We start from the raw sequence: 5,757 nt of genomic DNA on the forward strand, positions 1-5,757 counted from the left end.
CTGTTTTTTTTTATTAATATAGTTTGTAAGATAAAAAAAATATATAAAAAAAAATATAAAAAAAAAATAATAATAAAAAAAAAATGTTTAAATAAGTTATAAAAAAAACTTGAATTTTTTTTTTTAAATACTCAAAAAAACTTTATTACTGTCTTTTTCACGTGGAAAGAATTACCTCAGAATGGATAATTTTTTTTTCGAGGGGTTTTAAAAAAGTCTAGTTAGTAGAATTAATTTTTTTTTTTCAGTTTGAAGATGTTTGATTTAATAAACATAATATAAGATAATATCACATGTTTCGTGAATTTCATCAATTTATTTGTCAGTATGAGACCCGGTGTCAAGTGAACAATATATAGTTTATTACATACAGACAGAATACAAAATAGTTTTTAGGAATTATTTCAGGCCTGAAATGTGCTCTTGCCGTGGACCCATTTCTATGTATCGTCCAGATCCACACGGCATTTGGTGTGATACCGTCGTGCAATGTGGGTTTTTACGGTGCTTAATGGGCCATGGGATTTGTTGATATAATTATTCATAGTATTAATTTAATTTTAATATGTTTGTTAAACTTGTCATTGTTGGTTGAACTGCCAAAAATAATGGAATATTCCGCTACAAATGATTGACTGACCTTGTTAGAAATAAGTTTTTCATTTTACTTGTATGTTATTGCCTGTGCACTTGCACTTGCATAATGAACTGCCAAATGTACCTGAGTCCGTAGAAATAATTTCACGGTCCATGAGTGAGATTACTATATGATATATTTATGTGCTATTGTAATATTATTATTAGTTTTTGCCTTTTAATAAACTTTGATAACTGTAACATGTGAGATTATAGAGTTATTTTATGTATTATTATATTGTATAATATATATATATTTGTGATTATATTATGTATATATTTACTATTATATTATGTATATATTTATTATTATACTTTGGGTACAAAACCATTAGAGTAACCATAACCTTCATCGACATTAGTACGATCGTACTTTCTAAATTTTTTTGTGTTGTGATATTCTTTTCAAATGCAGACCAATAAACATCCTTATTTTTCCACAATGTTCACACTGTGGATGAATATAAAGAAAACTTTGTACACACTTCCACGAATAATTGCCACTTTTTCACGAATTGAGAGACATTTCCTCTTGTTAGTAGACGTGTTTATAATTCAGGGGTTAGGTTTTAACTGATCTGGTCTAGAACTCATTTTACATCACCCACTTGTAATTAATCATAAAATATAAAAAATCCTTTTAAAAAAACCGTAAAAACCAAACAAGCATGTCATACATGAACTACAAAAGCAGCTATAAATCGTAACAATGTGCCGGATCGGCACTTACTAAGTTCACAGAGCTTGGATTTTTTAAAAACCATGAACTAAAATGTCAACTAATGTTTCCTCATTACATCCGAGATCTCGCTATTTCTGTGATCGTTATAACCAAGTTCGACTGTATATATATATAGTGCAAGCAGCTGGCAACATCGAGGTTTTGGTTCCCTGTATTTACCCCTTCATTGTATTTACAATATGTATATTATTATTATATTTTATACATTTATGTATTTATTATTATATTGTATAATATATATATATATACTTATTATTTTTTGCCTTGATATAATGTTCAAGGTTTGTGTTTCATTTAAAGGGATAAGTTATTCCTATAAAGATTTAAAACTTTTATTTATTTGTTATTCGTGTTAACAAGGCTGACAGCGATTTACAAAGTTTACTTACTCTAAGGATAGTTATTTTTAATGCAGACATGTGCTCTTAGTAGTATAATAATAGATAATAGATGGAAAAAGAATAAAAAATATTTAATTGTACTTTTATGGAACGAATCCAACTTATATGAGATCAACCAAAAAAGATACATTATTCATAACAAAATTTTTATTTATTTGTATCATTTTTGGGTGATCCCATGTAAGTTGGATCCGTTTAAACTGAAAAAATTGTTTTTTTGTTCAAAAATTCTAACTAAAAGTTATAGTATTGTTTAACTTTATTGTTTATCCACGAGAACTTAAAAAAAATATAATTTACATATTAAAAAATATAAAATGTTTTATTTATTTTTCGAATTTCATATGCTTTTAATGGGGATTTGAATTAGCAGATGAATATTAATCATATTATCATAAAACTTATTATCCATGGGCTTCCAGCGTAAAAATTAGCAGAAAGTGAAATAAAAACCAATTTTACAAAAATCGCTCTATATCCCGAACTATCTTTTTTTTTTTTAAGAAATTTAAAATTCACCTAATGTAATCCCAGCTGCAATTTTTTTTAACAACGTATTTTTTACAAAAAATAACATTTATGTACAGTCTGACTTGGTTGTTACAAGGAAGATGGGACTGACTGGATTTGCTTGTTATAAGCATTAATCATTATACCAGAGGTTTTTTCTTTTTATCCAACCACCATTGCATATTGTCATTAAGTAAAGGGGGCAAGTATAGCGTGTGAGCACTCCAATACATGACAGTAAAATTTTTACTGTCTTTGAATTTCCTAGTTTTAACCATCGAAAAAAAAGTAGATTGGAAATCAAATCAGAAATTTGATTAGTATTATTTTAATAGATTGTCTATTACAGAAAAAATGCATATGAGAAATACCTTATACTCGAAGAGAAATACGCATTTTTATTTATTGTAATAAAAACAGTATAGTAAATTAGAATAAATAATAATATTGTAACATGGCAACATTTATACCAAGAAGGAGGGATTGTGACAGCCAATCAGAGTGATGGGTGGCCGCCATGTTGCCTGGAACTGAGTCCAGGAAAACGACCGTTGGTGGCCTTCACTTCGTAGTCTGTGGAGTAAGCGCTACGCACCACTGGGGTGACAGTCCCTATTGCGAAGTGTTTTACCCCCCTTGTGTTGGTAGTCATGGAGTTTTACCCCCCTTGTGTTGGTAGTAATGGAATTGGTAGTAATTCGCATCGCTATTTCGAGTAAGCGCTACGCACTTGCTACGTACGAGCGCTGATGTCGCATCATGACGTCACACAGTTAGAAAAAGCAAATGGCGCATGTGTGAAAAACGGTTTAAATTTAAAACCTGTGTAAATCTTAAATCTACGGCGTGCGTGTCCTGTTTTCGTTATTTTTTCGGTATGTGTCAGTCTTCTCACCTTTTCTCTTCTATTAAAAGCAAAAAGCGCGTGTGAAAAATGGTTTAAATTTAAAACGTGTGTTAACCTTAAATCTACGGCGTGCGTGTGTCTTCTCACCTTTTCTCTTCTATTTTTCTCGCCTGTGATAATTATAACAATGTCAAAAAAGTGTTGTATGCTTTCTTGCCATGTATCCGGGGACATCGTCAAACTATATCGCTTTGCCAAAATTAGACACATCACATAGTAGAATTCGCTATGCATTTCGCGTATGTCAAAGACATTTTCAGGCAAAGTTCATTGAGGGAAACTGTAGGCTACTTCCTGAAGCAGCACCGGCTTTATTTACTGAAGAACATATAGCCAAGGAAGCAAAAATAAAAATTTAATATACCACAAAACTGCGCTAATTTTGTCCCTTGCTTTGTTGAAAAACTCTCCTAAGGGTTACATACTCGTGCAGAAAATTTTTGCATCGCCTTCAAGACGAACCTAATATAGGCTTCTTGGAGGATTGAGTTTCCGAACAGGAATAAATGCAAACATAACAGTATTTTTTAAAAATATTAATTAATATTCAATAATTTCGCTGTCACCATAACTATCTTTTGGTGTGAAAAATGAAGGACTCCAAAGGCTTCTTGATTTTGGAATTGAGAAAAAGCCAGGTTTGTTTTTAAAAAATATTTAGTATTGTAAACAAATTATTTAGTTCCATTTGTAATGTCATAATTTTGAGAATATATATTTTTTTCTTATTTCAGATTTGCGGACCATGCCCTGGTGTTTATGATAAGGGAGATTTTTTATGATATTGCTTACTATTTCTGTGAAGGGACAACTCCTGCCATTCAGTTAAATGTATTCGGGAAGTGTACGCTGCTGTTTCAGACACTGGTTTTATTATTAAGGCCAGTATATGTGACCAAGGTGCAACGAATGTTGGAGCACTTAAATATTTAAGAGAAGAAACACGAAGAATGTATTTGATTAATGGGAAAGATTATGGTAATAATTATTTTTAATATTTTATTAATAAAAAACTTTGCATTTATACGTCAATCACGAAATTAATATTAGTTAGAAAACAAGGTTCTGGTATTCAAAATTACCCATCATCAAATGTTAACATAAACTTGCAAAGGTTTGTATTTACACCTAATGATGGGTGATGAATTCTGAATACCCAAGACTTGTGTACTAACTAATATTAAACTCGTATGTGGTGTATAAATACAAAGTGTTTTTTATTTAAAATTAATTCTACAAATTAATTTCTAAAACGGTAGATAGAACTATTTTTATTTCCTTAGTTTATAAATGCAAAATTACATTCAGATTTTCTTTACAAATATTTTAAATAACACTACTTCAGTTTTATATTATGTTTAATGTTTTATTGAAATTTGTTTGCAGATGAAACATTTTTTGAAATATGTAGTCATGAGGTTTTTATAATTTATGACCTCCCACATTTGATAAAGTGGTTAAAAAATAATTTTCTCAATAAAAATACATCAACTGAGGCTAAAATTTCAAGTTGGAATGATTTAATTTTTGTGTATGAACAGGACGCAAGGATTGGAGATGTGAGGTTATTGAAATCAATACACGATGCACACATTATACCTGATAAAATCCGAAAAATGAAAGTAAGCAACTGCGTCAAAGTGTTGAATGAAAGGACGGTTGCTGCTCTTCGTTTTGCTGCAGAATTTGGTATGTATCTAAATGTGCGGTATGAGATCAAAATATGAATTAAAAATATTTAGTCTTTAATAAATACTTGTTTTTTTCTATTTCAGAGTCATCACCCAAAAAATTAAGTTTGTTAGCCACCAGTGATGTCGTCTTATTCTTCGACAAACTCTCCGACAGTACAAATGGTGCTACCAACTTTTCCAAGGGTAAAATGAGATACATTACTACACCGCAGTCTACACACCATGCATTTTGGATTGATGCTATTAACAAATTGAAGAAAATGAAATTTGAATTCAGGAAGAGAGAATATTGTACCATCTCTAAAAAACTATATTTTGACCATCAAAGGTGTTCAAGGACTCTGGGCAGACTTGCATCAGGCTGGTAATAAAAAACTAGTTCTGCGACGTCTCAACCAAGATCCATTGGAAAACTTTTTTGGTACAATAAGAATGTACAATGGAAAGAATGTGAATCCAACATGCAGAGACTTTGTCAACACTTTTAAGTCTGCACTTATTAGTAATTTTTTGTCGTCACACTCTCCGACACTTAACTGTGAAGACGATAGAGGGCGCATGATACTAAACCTGAAAGAGTTTTTAAGTTTCTCTCGTGATGGTCCCACATTACTTTCAGAACCTGAGCTCAATAATGAATCTAGGATGTCATTATCTAGTTTGTTAATAGCAGAATGCAATAGCATTACTGTGCATGATGTATCTATTTTACGCTCTCAACAGGAGAGAAGTAAAGTTGGAGCCCATGGCTATTCTGCTGGTTGGATTTGTCGTAGATTGTTAAGTGACAATATTTGTGAGGCCTGCAAACAATCCCTTACTCAGTCAGAAGCTTCAATTCATCACAAATATGTATTGTTGAGAGAG

At 31.0% G+C, this 5,757-nt stretch overlaps 1 long non-coding RNA gene across 1 annotated transcript; it reads left to right on the forward strand.

The window, feature by feature from the left end:
• Nucleotides 1–3,058: 3,058 nt before the first annotated feature.
• LOC148276251 (uncharacterized) lies at nucleotides 3,059–5,141 on the forward strand. Its single transcript, XR_015823813.1, has 4 exons — nucleotides 3,059–3,834; nucleotides 3,931–4,174; nucleotides 4,738–4,885; nucleotides 4,972–5,141. It is a non-coding gene; the product is annotated as an uncharacterized LOC148276251 (long non-coding RNA).
• The last annotated feature ends 616 nt before the right edge of the window (nucleotides 5,142–5,757 follow it).

The sequence above is a fragment of the Micrasema longulum genome, unplaced genomic scaffold (assembly GCF_059751315.1).
Source record: "Micrasema longulum isolate JH-2025_06_02 unplaced genomic scaffold, ASM5975131v1 h1tg001253l, whole genome shotgun sequence".
In the NCBI taxonomy this organism is placed as follows: domain Eukaryota; kingdom Metazoa; phylum Arthropoda; class Insecta; order Trichoptera; family Brachycentridae; genus Micrasema; species Micrasema longulum.